Source organism: Heterodontus francisci, unplaced genomic scaffold (genome assembly GCF_036365525.1).
Source record: "Heterodontus francisci isolate sHetFra1 unplaced genomic scaffold, sHetFra1.hap1 HAP1_SCAFFOLD_57, whole genome shotgun sequence".
Taxonomy (NCBI): Eukaryota; Metazoa; Chordata; class Chondrichthyes; order Heterodontiformes; family Heterodontidae; genus Heterodontus; species Heterodontus francisci.
Window position 1 is genome coordinate 594010 of NW_027142024.1, and position 15735 is coordinate 609744.

Consider the following 15735-nt stretch of genomic DNA (forward strand, 5'->3'; position numbering starts at 1 on the left):
TTTGTGACTTGGTGTAATTGTATGTCTTTGTTACTTGGTGTCAGTGTATGTCTTTGTTACTTGGTGAAAGTGAGTGTTTGTGTTACTTGGTGTAAGTGTGTGTCTGTGTCACTTGGTATCAGTGTATGTCTTTGTTACTTGGTGTGAGTGTGTGACTGTGTTACTGGGCATCAGTGTATGTCTTTGTTACTTGGTGTAAGTGTGTGTCTGTGTTACTGGGTATCAGTGTATGTCTTTGTTACTTGGTGTCAGTGTATGTCTTTGTTACTTGGTGTAAGAGTCAGTCTTTGTTACTTGGTGTAAGGGTGTGTCTTTTTTACTTGGTGTAAGTGTGTGTCTGTGTTACTGGGTATCAGTGTATGACTTTGTTACTTGGTGTCAGTGTGTGTCTGTGGTACTGGGTATCAGTGTATGTCTTTGTTACTTCGTGTAAGTGTATGTCTTTGTGACTTGGTGTCAGTGTCTGTCTTTGTTACTTGCTGTAAGTGTGTGTCTGTGTTACTGGGTATCAGTGCATGTCTTTGTTACTTGGTGTCAGTGTATGTCAAAATACTTGGTGCAAGTGTATGTCTTTGTTATTTGGTGTAATTGTCTGTCTTTGTTACTTCGTGTAAGTGTATGTCTTTGTGACTTGGTGTCAGTGTCTGTCTTTGTTACTGGGTGTCAGTGTGTGTCTTTGTTACTTGGTGTAAGTGTGTGTCTGTGTTACTGGGTATCAGTATATGTCTTTGTTACTTGGTGTAAGTGTATGTCTTTGTCACTTGGTGTCAGTGTATGTCTGTGTTACTTGGTGTAAGTGTGTGTCTTTGTAACTTGGTGTAAGTGTATGTCTTTGTTCCTTGGTGTAAGTGTATGTCTTTGTTACTTGGTGTCAGTGCATGTCCGTGTTACTTGGTGTAAGTGTGTGTCTTTGTTACTTGGTGTCGGTGTGTGTCTGTGTTACTGGGTGTCAGTGTGTGTCTTTGTGAATTGGTATCAGTGTATGTCTTTGTTACTTGGTGTAAGTGTGTGTCTGTGATCCTGGGTATCAGTGTATGTCTTTGTGACTTGGTGTCAGTGTATGTCTTTGTTACTGGGTGTCAGTGTGTGTCTGTGTTACTTGGTGTCAGTGTATGTCTTTGTTACTGTGTATCAGTGTTTCTCTGTGTTCCTGGGTGTCAGTGTGTGTTTGTTTGTGTTACTGGGTGTCAGTGTGTGTCTGTGACACTAGGTGTCAGTATTTAGTTTAGTTCAGAGATACAGCACTTAAACAGGCCCTTCGGCCCACCGAGTCTGTGCCGACCATCAACCACCCATTTTTACTAATCCTACACTAATCCCGTATTCCTATCACATCCCCAACTGTCCCTATATATTTCCCTAACACCTACCTATACTCGGGTCAATTTATAATGGCCAATTAACCTATCAACCTGCAAGTCTTTGGCATGTGGAAAGAAACCGGAGCACCCGGAGGAAACTCACGCAGAGACAGGGAGAACTTGCAAACTCCGCGAAGGCAGTACCCAGAATCGAGCCCTGGTCCCTGGAGCTGTGAGGCTGCTAACCACTGTGCCAATGTGCCGCCCAGTGTGTGTCTGTGCTACTGGGTATCAGTATATGTCTTAGTTAATTGGTGTAAGTGTGTGTCTGTGTTAATGGGTAACAGTGTATGTCTTTGTTACTTGGTGTCAGTGTATGTCTGTGTTACTTGGTGTAAGTGTGTGTCTTTGTTACTTGGTGTAATTGTATGTCTTTGTTACTTGGTGTCAGTGTATGTCTGTGTTACTTGGTGTAAGTGTATGTCTTTGTTACTTGGTGTCAGTGTGTGTCTTTGTTACTTGTTGTCAGTGTGTGTCTGTGTTACTTGGTGTAAGTGTGTGTCTGTGTTACTTGGTATCAGTGTATGTCTTTGTTACTTGGTGTAAGTTTGTGTCTGTGTTACTGGGTGACAGTGTATGTCTTTGTTACTTGGTGTAAGTGTATGTCTGTGTTACTTGGTGTAAGTGTGTGTCTTTGTGACTTGGTGTAATTGTATGTCTTTGTTACTTGGTGTCAGTGTATGTGTTTGTTACTTGTTGTAAGTGAGTGTTTGTGTTACTTGGTGTAAGTGTGTGTCTGTGTCACTTGGTATCAGTGTATGTCTTTGTTACTTGGTGTGAGTGTGTGACTGTGTTACTGGGCATCAGTGTATGTCTTTGTAACTTGGTGTAAGTGTGTGTCTGTGTTACTGGGTATCAGTGTATGTCTTTGTTACTTGGTGTCAGTGTATGTCTTTGTTACTTGGTGTAAGTGTCTGTCTTTGTTACTTGGTGTAAGGGTGTGTCTTTTTTACTTGGTGTAAGTGTGTGTCTGTGTTACTGGGTATCAGTGTATGTCTTTGTTACTTGGTGTCAGTGTGTGTCTGTGGTACTGGGTATCAGTGTATGTCTTTGTTACTTCGTGTAAGTGTATGTCTTTGTGACTTGGTGTCAGTGTCTGTCTTTGTTACTTGGTGTAAGTTTGTGTCTGTGTTACTGGTTATCAGTGCATGTCTTTGTTACTTGGTGTCAGTGTATGTCAAAATACTTGGTGCAAATGTATGTCTTTGTTACTTGGTGTAATTGTCTGTCTTTGTTACTTCGTGTAAATGTATGTCTTTGTGACTTTGTGTCAGTGTCTGTCTTTGTTACTGGGTGTCAGTGTGTGTCTTTGTGACTTGGTATCAGTGTATTTCTTTGTCACTGTTTCTCAGTGTTTCTCTGTGTTACTGGGTGTCAGTGTGTGTTTGTTTGTGTTACTGGGTGTCAGTGTGTATCTGTGACACTCGGTGTCAGTATTTAGTTTAGTTTTGAGATACAGCACTTTAACAGGCCCTTCGGCCCACCGGGTCTGTGCCGCCCATCAACCAACCAATTATACTAATCCTACACTAAACCCGTATTCCTATCACATCCCCACCTGTCCCGATATATTTCCCTACCACCTACCTACCTCTACTAGGGGCAATTTATGATGGCCAATTAACCTATCATCCTGCAAGTCTTTGGCATGTGGGAGGAAGCCGGAGCACCCGGAGGAAACCCACGCAGACACAGGGAGAACTTGCAAACTCCGGACAGGCAGTACCCAGAATCGAACCCGGGTCCCTGGAGCTGTGAGGCTGCGGTGCTAACCACTGCGCCAATGTGCCCCCCCCCCCACGCCCCACACACAGTGAGTGTCTGCGTTACTGGGTATCAGTCTATGTCTTTGTTACTTGGTGTAAGTGTGTGTCTGTGTTACTGGTTATCAGTGCATGTCTTTGTTACTTGGTGTCAGTGTATGTCAAAATACTTGGTGCAAGTGTATGTCTTTGTTACTTGGTGTAATTGTCTGTCTTTGTTACTTCGTGTAAGTGTATGTCTTTGTGACTTTGTGTCAGTGTCTGTCTTTGTTACTGGGTGTCAGTGTGTGTCTTTGTTACTTGGTGTCAGTGTATTTCTTTGTCACTGTTTATCAGTGTTTCTCTGTGTTACTGGGTGTCAGTGTGTGTTTGTTTGTGTTACTGGGTGTCAGTGTGTATCTGTGACACTAGCTGTCAGTATTTAGTTTAGTTTTGAGACACAGCACTTTAACAGGCCCTTCGGCCCACCGGGTCTGCGCCGACCATCAACAACCCATTTATACTAATCCTACACTAAACCCGGATTCCTATCACATCCCCACCTGTCCCGATATATTTCCCTACCACCTACCTATACTAGGGGCAATTTATGATGGCCAATTAACCTATCATCTTGCAAGTCTTTGGCATGTGGGAGGAAGCCGGAGCACCCGGAGGAAACCCACGCAGACACAGGGAGAACTTGCAAACTCCGGACAGGCAGTACCCAGAATCGAACCCGGGTCCCTGGAGCTGTGAGGCTGCGGTGCTAACCACTGCGCACAATGTGCCGCCCAGTGTGTCTCCGTGTTACTGGGTGTCAGTATATGTCTTTCTTACTTGGTGTCAGTGTGTGTCTGTGTTACTGGGTGTCAGTGTGTTTGTGTTACTGGGTGTCAGTGTGTGCCTGTGTTACTGGGTGTAAGTGTGTGACTTTGTTACTTGGTGTCGGTGTGTGTCTGTGTTACTGGGTGTCAGTGTCTGTCTTTGTTACTTGGTGTAGGTGTGTGTCTGTGCTACTGGGTATCAGTGTGTGTCCTTGTCACTTGGTGTATGTGTATGTCAAAATACTTGGTGTATGTGTAGGTCTTTGTTACTTGGTGTAATTGACTGTCTCTGTTACTTGGTGTCAGTGTATGTCTGTGTTACTTGGTGTAAGTGTCTGTCTTTGTTACTTGGTGTAAGTGTGTGTTTGTGTTACTTGGTGTAAGTGTGTGTCTATGTTACTTGGTGTCAGTGTGTTTGTTTGTGTTACTGGGTGTAAGTGTGTGACTTTGTTACTTGGTGTCCGTGTGTGTCCGTGTTACTGGGTGTCAGTGTATGTCTTTGTTACTTGGTGTAAGTGTGTGTCTGTGCTACTGGGTATCAGTGTGTGTCTTTGTTACTTGGTGTAAGTGTATGTATGTGTTACTGGGTATCAGTGAATGTCTTTGTTACTTGGTGTCAGTGTGTGTCTTTGTTACTTGTTGTACGTGTGTGTCTGTGTTACTTGGTGTAAGTGTGTGTCTGTGTTACTTGGTATCAGTGTATGTCTTTGTTACTTGGTGTAAGTTTGTGTCTGTGTTACTGGGTGACAGTGTATGTCTTTGTTACTTGGTGTCAGTGTATGTCTGTGTTACTTGGTGTAAGTGTGTGTCTTTGTGACTTGGTGTAATTGTATGTCTTTGTTACTTGGTGTCAGTGTATGTCTTTGTTACTTGGTGAAAGTGAGTGTTTGTGTTACTTGGTGTAAGTGTGTGTCTGTGTCACTTGGTATCAGTGTATGTCTTTGTTACTTGGTGTGAGTGTGTGACTGTGTTACTGGGCATCAGTGTATGTCTTTGTTACTTGGTGTAAGTGTGTGTCTGTGTTACTGGGTATCAGTGTATGTCTTTGTTACTTGGTGTCAGTGTATGTCTTTGTTACTTGGTGTAAGAGTCTGTCTTTGTTACTTGGTGTAAAGGTGTGTCTTTTTTACTTGGTGTAAGTGTGTGTCTGTGTTACTGGGTATCAGTGTATGTCTTTGTTACTTGGTGTCAGTGTGTGTCTGTGGTACTGGGTATCAGTGTATGTCTTTGTTACTTCGTGTAAGTGTATGTCTTTGTGACTTGGTGTCAGTGTCTGTCGTTGTTACTTGCTGTAAGTGTGTGTCTGTGTTACTGGGTATCAGTGCATGTCTTTGTTACTTGGTGTCAGTGTATGTCAAAATACTTGGTGCAAGTGTATGTCTTTGTTATTTGGTGTAATTGTCTGTCTTTGTTACTTCGTGTAAGTGTATGTCTTTGTGACTTGGTGTCAGTGTCTGTCTTTGTTACTGGGTGTCAGTGTGTGTCTTTGTTACTTGGTGTAAGTGTGTGTCTGTGTTACTGGGTATCAGTGTATGTCTTTGTTACTTGGTGTCAGTGTATGTCTTTGTTACTTGGTGTAAGTGTATGTCTTTGTCACTTGGTGTCAGTGTATGTCTGTGTTACTTGGTGTAAGTGTGTGTCTTTGTAACTTGGTGTAAGTGTATGTCTTTGTTCCTTGGTATAAGTGTATGTCTTTGTTACTTGGTGTCAGTGCATGTCTGTGTTACTTGGTGTAAGTGTGTGTCTTTGTTACTTGGTGTCGGTGTGTGTCTGTGTTACTGGGTGTCAGTGTGTGTCTTTGTGAATTGGTATCAGTGTATGTCTTTGTTACTTGGTGTAAGTGTGTGTCTGTGATCCTGGGTATCAGTGTATGTCTTTGTGACTTGGTGTCAGTGTATGTCTTTGTTACTGGGTGTCAGTGTGTGTCTGTGTTACTTGGTGTCAGTGTATGTCTTTGTTACTGTGTATCAGTGTTTCTCTGTGTTCCTGGGTGTCAGTGTGTGTTTGTTTGTGTTACTGGGTGTCAGTGTGTGTCTGTGGTACTGGGTATCAGTGTATGTCTTTGTTACTTCGTGTAAGTGTATGTCTTTGTGACTTGGTGTCAGTGTCTGTCTTTGTTACTTGGTGTAAGTTTGTGTCTGTGTTACTGGTTATCAGTGCATGTCTTTGTTACTTGGTGTCAGTGTATGTCAAAATACTTGGTGCAAATGTATGTCTTTGTTACTTGGTGTAATTGTCTGTCTTTGTTACTTCGTGTAAATGTATGTCTTTGTGACTTTGTGTCAGTGTCTGTCTTTGTTACTGGGTGTCAGTGTGTGTCTTTGTGACTTGGTATCAGTGTATTTCTTTGTCACTGTTTCTCAGTGTTTCTCTGTGTTACTGGGTGTCAGTGTGTGTTTGTTTGTGTTACTGGGTGTCAGTGTGTATCTGTGACACTCGGTGTCAGTATTTAGTTTAGTTTTGAGATACAGCACTTTAACAGGCCCTTCGGCCCACCGGGTCTGTGCCGCCCATCAACCAACCAATTATACTAATCCTACACTAAACCCGTATTCCTATCACATCCCCACCTGTCCCGATATATTTCCCTACCACCTACCTACCTCTACTAGGGGCAATTTATGATGGCCAATTAACCTATCATCCTGCAAGTCTTTGGCATGTGGGAGGAAGCCGGAGCACCCGGAGGAAACCCACGCAGACACAGGGAGAACTTGCAAACTCCGGACAGGCAGTACCCAGAATCGAACCCGGGTCCCTGGAGCTGTGAGGCTGCGGTGCTAACCACTGCGCCAATGTGCCCCCCCCCCCCCCCACGCCCCACACACAGTGAGTGTCTGCGTTACTGGGTATCAGTCTATGTCTTTGTTACTTGGTGTAAGTGTGTGTCTGTGTTACTGGTTATCAGTGCATGTCTTTGTTACTTGGTGTCAGTGTATGTCAAAATACTTGGTGCAAGTGTATGTCTTTGTTACTTGGTGTAATTGTCTGTCTTTGTTACTTCGTGTAAGTGTATGTCTTTGTGACTTTGTGTCAGTGTCTGTCTTTGTTACTGGGTGTCAGTGTGTGTCTTTGTTACTTGGTGTCAGTGTATTTCTTTGTCACTGTTTATCAGTGTTTCTCTGTGTTACTGGGTGTCAGTGTGTGTTTGTTTGTGTTACTGGGTGTCAGTGTGTATCTGTGACACTAGCTGTCAGTATTTAGTTTAGTTTTGAGACACAGCACTTTAACAGGCCCTTCGGCCCACCGGGTCTGCGCCGACCATCAACAACCCATTTATACTAATCCTACACTAAACCCGGATTCCTATCACATCCCCACCTGTCCCGATATATTTCCCTACCACCTACCTATACTAGGGGCAATTTATGATGGCCAATTAACCTATCATCTTGCAAGTCTTTGGCATGTGGGAGGAAGCCGGAGCACCCGGAGGAAACCCACGCAGACACAGGGAGAACTTGCAAACTCCGGACAGGCAGTACCCAGAATCGAACCCGGGTCCCTGGAGCTGTGAGGCTGCGGTGCTAACCACTGCGCACAATGTGCCGCCCAGTGTGTCTCCGTGTTACTGGGTGTCAGTATATGTCTTTCTTACTTGGTGTCAGTGTGTGTCTGTGTTACTGGGTGTCAGTGTGTTTGTGTTACTGGGTGTCAGTGTGTGCCTGTGTTACTGGGTGTAAGTGTGTGACTTTGTTACTTGGTGTCGGTGTGTGTCTGTGTTACTGGGTGTCAGTGTCTGTCTTTGTTACTTGGTGTAGGTGTGTGTCTGTGCTACTGGGTATCAGTGTGTGTCCTTGTCACTTGGTGTATGTGTATGTCAAAATACTTGGTGTATGTGTAGGTCTTTGTTACTTGGTGTAATTGACTGTCTCTGTTACTTGGTGTCAGTGTATGTCTGTGTTACTTGGTGTAAGTGTCTGTCTTTGTTACTTGGTGTAAGTGTGTGTTTGTGTTACTTGGTGTAAGTGTGTGTCTATGTTACTTGGTGTCAGTGTGTTTGTTTGTGTTACTGGGTGTAAGTGTGTGACTTTGTTACTTGGTGTCCGTGTGTGTCCGTGTTACTGGGTGTCAGTGTATGTCTTTGTTACTTGGTGTAAGTGTGTGTCTGTGCTACTGGGTATCAGTGTGTGTCTTTGTTACTTGGTGTAAGTGTATGTATGTGTTACTGGGTATCAGTGAATGTCTTTGTTACTTGGTGTCAGTGTGTGTCTTTGTTACTTGTTGTACGTGTGTGTCTGTGTTACTTGGTGTAAGTGTGTGTCTGTGTTACTTGGTATCAGTGTATGTCTTTGTTACTTGGTGTAAGTTTGTGTCTGTGTTACTGGGTGACAGTGTATGTCTTTGTTACTTGGTGTCAGTGTATGTCTGTGTTACTTGGTGTAAGTGTGTGTCTTTGTGACTTGGTGTAATTGTATGTCTTTGTTACTTGGTGTCAGTGTATGTCTTTGTTACTTGGTGAAAGTGAGTGTTTGTGTTACTTGGTGTAAGTGTGTGTCTGTGTCACTTGGTATCAGTGTATGTCTTTGTTACTTGGTGTGAGTGTGTGACTGTGTTACTGGGCATCAGTGTATGTCTTTGTTACTTGGTGTAAGTGTGTGTCTGTGTTACTGGGTATCAGTGTATGTCTTTGTTACTTGGTGTCAGTGTATGTCTTTGTTACTTGGTGTAAGAGTCTGTCTTTGTTACTTGGTGTAAAGGTGTGTCTTTTTTACTTGGTGTAAGTGTGTGTCTGTGTTACTGGGTATCAGTGTATGTCTTTGTTACTTGGTGTCAGTGTGTGTCTGTGGTACTGGGTATCAGTGTATGTCTTTGTTACTTCGTGTAAGTGTATGTCTTTGTGACTTGGTGTCAGTGTCTGTCGTTGTTACTTGCTGTAAGTGTGTGTCTGTGTTACTGGGTATCAGTGCATGTCTTTGTTACTTGGTGTCAGTGTATGTCAAAATACTTGGTGCAAGTGTATGTCTTTGTTATTTGGTGTAATTGTCTGTCTTTGTTACTTCGTGTAAGTGTATGTCTTTGTGACTTGGTGTCAGTGTCTGTCTTTGTTACTGGGTGTCAGTGTGTGTCTTTGTTACTTGGTGTAAGTGTGTGTCTGTGTTACTGGGTATCAGTGTATGTCTTTGTTACTTGGTGTCAGTGTATGTCTTTGTTACTTGGTGTAAGTGTATGTCTTTGTCACTTGGTGTCAGTGTATGTCTGTGTTACTTGGTGTAAGTGTGTGTCTTTGTAACTTGGTGTAAGTGTATGTCTTTGTTCCTTGGTATAAGTGTATGTCTTTGTTACTTGGTGTCAGTGCATGTCTGTGTTACTTGGTGTAAGTGTGTGTCTTTGTTACTTGGTGTCGGTGTGTGTCTGTGTTACTGGGTGTCAGTGTGTGTCTTTGTGAATTGGTATCAGTGTATGTCTTTGTTACTTGGTGTAAGTGTGTGTCTGTGATCCTGGGTATCAGTGTATGTCTTTGTGACTTGGTGTCAGTGTATGTCTTTGTTACTGGGTGTCAGTGTGTGTCTGTGTTACTTGGTGTCAGTGTATGTCTTTGTTACTGTGTATCAGTGTTTCTCTGTGTTCCTGGGTGTCAGTGTGTGTTTGTTTGTGTTACTGGGTGTCAGTGTGTGTCTGTGACACTAGGTGTCAGTATTTAGTTTAGTTCAGAGATACAGCACTTAAACAGGCCCTTCGGCCCACCGAGTCTGTGCCGACCATCAACCACCCATTTATACTAATCCTACACTAATCCCGTATTCCTATCACATCCCCAACTGTCCCTATATATTTCCCTAACACCTACCTATACTCGGGTCAATTTATAATGGCCAATTAACCTATCAACCTGCAAGTCTTTGGCATGTGGAAAGAAACCGGAGCACCCGGAGGAAACTCACGCAGAGACAGGGAGAACTTGCAAACTCCGCGAAGGCAGTACCCAGAATCGAGCCCTGGTCCCTGGAGCTGTGAGGCTGCTAACCACTGTGCCAATGTGCCGCCCAGTGTGTGTCTGTGCTACTGGGTATCAGTATATGTCTTAGTTAATTGGTGTAAGTGTGTGTCTGTGTTAATGGGTAACAGTGTATGTCTTTGTTACTTGGTGTCAGTGTATGTCTGTGTTACTTGGTGTAAGTGTGTGTCTTTGTTACTTGGTGTAATTGTATGTCTTTGTTACTTGGTGTCAGTGTATGTCTGTGTTACTTGGTGCAAGTGTATGTCTTTGTTACTTGGTGTCAGTGTGTGTCTTTGTTACTTGTTGTCAGTGTGTGTCTGTGTTACTTGGTGTAAGTGTGTGTCTGTGTTACTTGGTATCAGTGTATGTCTTTGTTACTTGGTGTAAGTTTGTGTCTGTGTTACTGGGTGACAGTGTATGTCTTTGTTACTTGGTGTAAGTGTATGTCTGTGTTACTTGGTGTAAGTGTGTGTCTTTGTGACTTGGTGTAATTGTATGTCTTTGTTACTTGGTGTCAGTGTATGTGTTTGTTACTTGTTGTAAGTGAGTGTTTGTGTTACTTGGTGTAAGTGTGTGTCTGTGTCACTTGGTATCAGTGTATGTCTTTGTTACTTGGTGTGAGTGTGTGACTGTGTTACTGGGCATCAGTGTATGTCTTTGTAACTTGGTGTAAGTGTGTGTCTGTGTTACAGGGTATCAGTGTATGTCTTTTTTACTTGGTGTCAGTGTATGTCTTTGTTACTTGGTGTAAGTGTCTGTCTTTGTTACTTGGTGTAAGGGTGTGTCTTTTTTACTTGGTGTAAGTGTGTGTCTGTGTTACTGGGTATCAGTGTATGTCTTTGTTACTTGGTGTCAGTGTGTGTCTGTGGTACTGGGTATCAGTGTATGTCCTTGTTACTTCGTGTAAGTGTATGTCTTTGTGACTTGGTGTCAGTGTCTGTCTTTGTTACTTGGTGTAAGTGTGTGTCTGTGTTACTGGTTATCAGTGCATGTCTTTGTTACTTGGTGTCAGTGTATGTCAAAATACTTGGTGCAAATGTATGTCTTTGTTACTTGGTGTAATTGTCTGTCTTTGTTACTTCGTGTAAATGTATGTCTTTGTGACTTTGTGTCAGTGTCTGTCTTTGTTACTGGGTGTCAGTGTGTGTCTTTGTGACTTGGTATCAGTGTATTTCTTTGTCACTGTTTCTCAGTGTTTCTCTGTGTTACTGGGTGTCAGTGTGTGTTTGTTTGTGTTACTGGGTGTCAGTGTGTATCTGTGACACTCGGTGTCAGTATTTAGTTTAGTTTTGAGATACAGCACTTTAACAGGCCCTTCGGCCCACCGGGTCTGTGCCGCCCATCAACCAACCAATTATACTAATCCTACACTAAACCCGTATTCCTATCACATCCCCACCTGTCCCGATATATTTCCCTACCACCTACCTACCTCTACTAGGGGCAATTTATGATGGCCAATTAACCTATCATCCTGCAAGTCTTTGGCATGTGGGAGGAAGCCGGAGCACCCGGAGGAAACCCACGCAGACACAGGGAGAACTTGCAAACTCCGGACAGGCAGTACCCAGAATCGAACCCGGGTCCCTGGAGCTGTGAGGCTGCGGTGCTAACCACTGCGCCAATGTGCCCCCCCCCCCCCCCCCCCACGCCCCACACACAGTGAGTGTCTGCGTTACTGGGTATCAGTCTATGTCTTTGTTACTTGGTGTAAGTGTGTGTCTGTGCTACTGGGTATCAGTGTGTGTCTTTGTGACTTGGTGTAAGTGTGTGCTTGTGTTACTTGGTGTCAGTGTGTTTGTTTGTGTTACTGGGTGTAAGTGTGTGACTTTGTTACTTGGTGTCAGTGTATGTCAAAATACTTGGTGCAAGTGTATGTCTTTGTTACTTTGTGTAATTGTCTGTCTTTGTTACTTCGTGTAAGTGTATGTCTTTGTGACTTGGTGTCAGTGTCTGTCTTTGTTACTGGGTGTAAGTGTGTGTCTGTGTTACTGGGTATCAGTGTATGTCTTTGTTACTTGGTGTCAGTGTATGTCAAAATACTTGGTGCAAGTGTATGTCTTTGTTACTTGGTGTAATTGTCTGTCTTTGTTACTTCGTGTAAGTGTATGTCTTTGTGACTTGGTGTCAGTGTCTGTCTTTGTTACTGGGTGTAAGTGTGTGTCTGTGTTACTGGGTATCAGTGTATGTCTTTGTTACTTGGTGTCAGTGTATGTCTTTGTTACTTGGTGTAAGTGTATGTCTTTGTCACTTGGTGTCAGTGTCTGTCTTTGTTACTTGGTGTAAGTGTGTGTCTATGTTAATTGGTGTCAGTGTATGTCTGTGTTACTTGGTGTAAGTGTGTCTCTTTGTAACTTGGTGTAAGTGTATGTCTTTGTTCCTTGGTGTAAGTGTATGTCTTTGTTACTTGGTGTCAGTGCATGTCTGTGTTACTTGGTGTAAGTGTGTGTCTTTGTTACTTGGTGTCGGTGTGTGTCTGTGTTACTGGGTGTCAGTGTGTGTCTTTGTGACTTGGCATCAGTGTATGTCTTTGTTACTTGGTGTAAGTGTGTGTCTGTGTTCCTGGGTATCAGTGTATGTCTTTGATATTTTGTGTAAGTGTAAGTCTTTGTTACTTGGTGTCAGTGTATGTCACTGTTATTTGGTGTAAGTGTGTGTCTGTGTTGCTGGGTATCAGTGTGTGTCTGTGTTACTCGGTGTAAGTGTGTGTCTTTGTTACTTTGTGCAAGTGTATGTCTTTGTTACTTGGTGTCAGTATATGTCTTTGTTACTTGGTGTCAGTGTATGTCTGTGTTACTTGGTGTAAGTGTGTGCCTGTGTTACTGGGTATCAGTGTATGGCTTTGTTACTTGGTGTCAGAGTATGTCTGTGTTATTTGGTCTAAGTGTGTGTCTGTGTTACTGGGAATCAGTGTCTGTCTTTGTTACTTGGTGTAAGTGTGTGTCCGTGTTACTGTGGATCAGTGCATGTCTTTGTGACTTGGTGTCAGTATGTGTCTTTGTGACTTGGTATCAGTGTATGTCTTTGTTACTTGGTGTAAGTGTGTGTCTGTGTTCCTGGTTATCAGTGTATGTGTTTGTGACTTGGTGTCAGTATATGTCTTTGTTACTTGGTGTCAGTGTGTGTCTGTGTTACTGGGTGTCAGTGTGTTTGTTTGTGTTACTGGGTGTCAGTGTGTGTCTGTGTTACTTGGTGTAAGTGTGTGACTTTGTTACTTGGTGTCCGTGTGTGTCTGTGTTGCTGGGTGTCAGTGTATGTCTTTGTAACTGGGTGTCAGTATATGTCTTTGTTACTTGGTGTAAGTGTGTGTCTGAGCTACTGGGTATCAGTGTGTGTCTTTGTTACTTGGTGTAAGTGTGTGTCTGTGTTAGTGGGTATCAGTGTATTTCTTTGTGAATTGGTGTCAGTGTATGTCTTTGTTACTTGGTGTAAGTGTGTGTATGTGTTACTGGGTATCAGTGTATGTCTTTGTTACTTGGTGTCAGTGTATGTCAAAATACTGGGTGTAGGTGTATGTCATTGCTACTTGGTGTTATTGTCTGTCTATGTTACTTGGTGTCAGTGTATGTCTGTGTTACTTGGTGTAAGTGTGTGTCTTTGTAACTTGGTGTAAGTGTATGTCTTTGTTACTTGGTGTAAGTGTATTTCTTTGTTACTTGGTGTGAGTGCATGTCTGTGTTACTTGGTGTAAGTGTGTGTCTGTGTTCCTGGGTGTCAGTGTGTCTTTGTGAGTTGGTGTCAGTGTATGTCTTTGTTACTTGGTGTAAGTGTGTGTCTGTGTTACTCGGTGTAAGTGTGTGTCTTTGATACTTTGTGTCAGTGTATGTCTTTGTTACTTGGTGTCAGAGTATGTCACTGTTAATTCGTGTAAGTGTGTGCCTGTGTTACTGGGTACCAGTGTATGTCTTTGTTACTTGGTGTCAGTGTATGTCTGTGTTACTCGGTGTAATTGTGTGTCTTTGATACTTTGTGTCAGTGTATGTCTTTGTTACTTGGTGTCAGAGTATGTCACTGTTAATTGGTGTAAGTGTGTGCCTGTGTTACTGGGTATCATTGTCTGTCTTTGTTACTTGGTGTCAGTGTTTGTCTCTGTTATTTGGTGTAAGTGTGTGTCTGTGTTACTGGGTGTCAGTGTGTGTCTGTGTTACTCGGTGTCAGTGCATGTCTGTGTTACTTGGTGTAAGTGTGTGTCTGTGTTCCTGGGTGGCAGTGTGTCTTTGTGAGTTGATGTCAGTGTATCTCTTTGTTACTTGGTGTAAGTGTGTGTCTGTGTTACTCGGTATCAGTGTATGTCTTTTTTACTTGGTGTCAGTGTATGTCAAAATACTTGGTGTAAGTGTATGTCTTTGTTACTTGGTGTAATTGTCTGTCTTTGTTACTTGGTGTCAGTGTATGCCTGTGTTACTTGGTATAAGTGTGTGTCTTTGTTACTTGGTGTAAGTGTATGTCTTTGTTACTTGTTGTCAGTGTATGTCTTTGTTACTTGGTGTCAGTGTATGTCTGTGTTACTTGGTGTAGGTGTGTGCCTGTGTTACTGGGTCTCAGTGTATGTCTTTGTTACTTGGTGTCAGTGTATGTCTGTGTTACTTGGTGTAAGTGTGCGTCTGTGTTACAGGGTGTCAGTGTGTGTCTGTGTTACTTGGTGTCAGTGTATGTCTGTGTTACTTGGTGTCAGTGTATGTCTGTGTTACTTGGTTTAAGTGTGTGTCTTTGTTACTTGGTTTCCGTGTTTGTCTGTGTTACTGGGTGTCAGTGTATGTCTTTGTTACTGGGTCTCAGTGTATGTCTTTGTTAATTGGTGTAAGTGTGTGTCTGTGTTACTGGGTATCAGTGTCTGTCTTTGTTACTTGGTGTAAGTGTGTGTCTGTGTTACTGGGTATCAGTGTATGTCTTTGTTACTTGGTGTCAGTGTGTGTCTGTGTTACTGGGTGTCAGTGTGTTTGTTTGTGTTACTGGGTGTCAGTGTGTGCCTGTGTTACTTGGTGTAAGTGTGTGACTTTGTTACTTGGTGTCCGTGTGTGTCTGTGTTACTGGGTGTCAGTGTGTTTGTTTGTGTTACTGGGTGTCAGTGTGTGCCTGTGTTACTTGGTGTAAGTGTGTGACTTTGTTACTTGGTGTCCGTGTGTGTCTGTGTTACTGGGTGTCAGTGTATGTCTTTGTTACTGGGTGTCAGTGTGTGTCTGTGTTACTCGGTGTCAGTGCATGTCTGTGTTACTTGGTGTAAGTGTGTGTCTGTGTTCCTGGGTGGCAGTGTGTCTTTGTGAGTTGATGTCAGTGTATCTCTTTGTTACTTGGTGTAAGTGTGTGTCTGTGTTACTCGGTATCAGTGTATGTCTTTTTTACTTGGTGTCAGTGTATGTCAAAATACTTGGTGTAAGTGTATGTCTTTGTTACTTGGTGTAATTGTATGTCTTTGTTACTTGGTGTCAGTGTATGCCTGTGTTACTTGGTATAAGTGTGTGTCTTTGTTACTTGGTGTAAGTGTATGTCTTTGTTACTTGGTTTAAGTGTGTGTCTTTGTTACTTGGTTTCCGTGTTTGTCTGTGTTACTGGGTGTCAGTGTATGTCTTTGTTACTTGGTGTCAGTGTCTGTCTGTGTTACTTGGTGTAGGTGTGTGCCTGTGTTACTGGGTCTCAGTGTATGTCTTTGTTACTTGGTGTCAGTGTATGTCTGTGTTACTTGGTGTAAGTGTGTGTCTGTGTTACAGGGTGTCAGTGTGTGTCTGTGTTACTTGGTGTCAGTGTATGTCTGTGTTACTTGGTGTCAGTGTATGTCTGTGTTACTTGGTTTAAGTGTGTGTCTTTGTTACTTGGTTTCCGTGTTTGTCTGTGTTACTGGGTGTCAGTGTATGTCTTTGTTACTG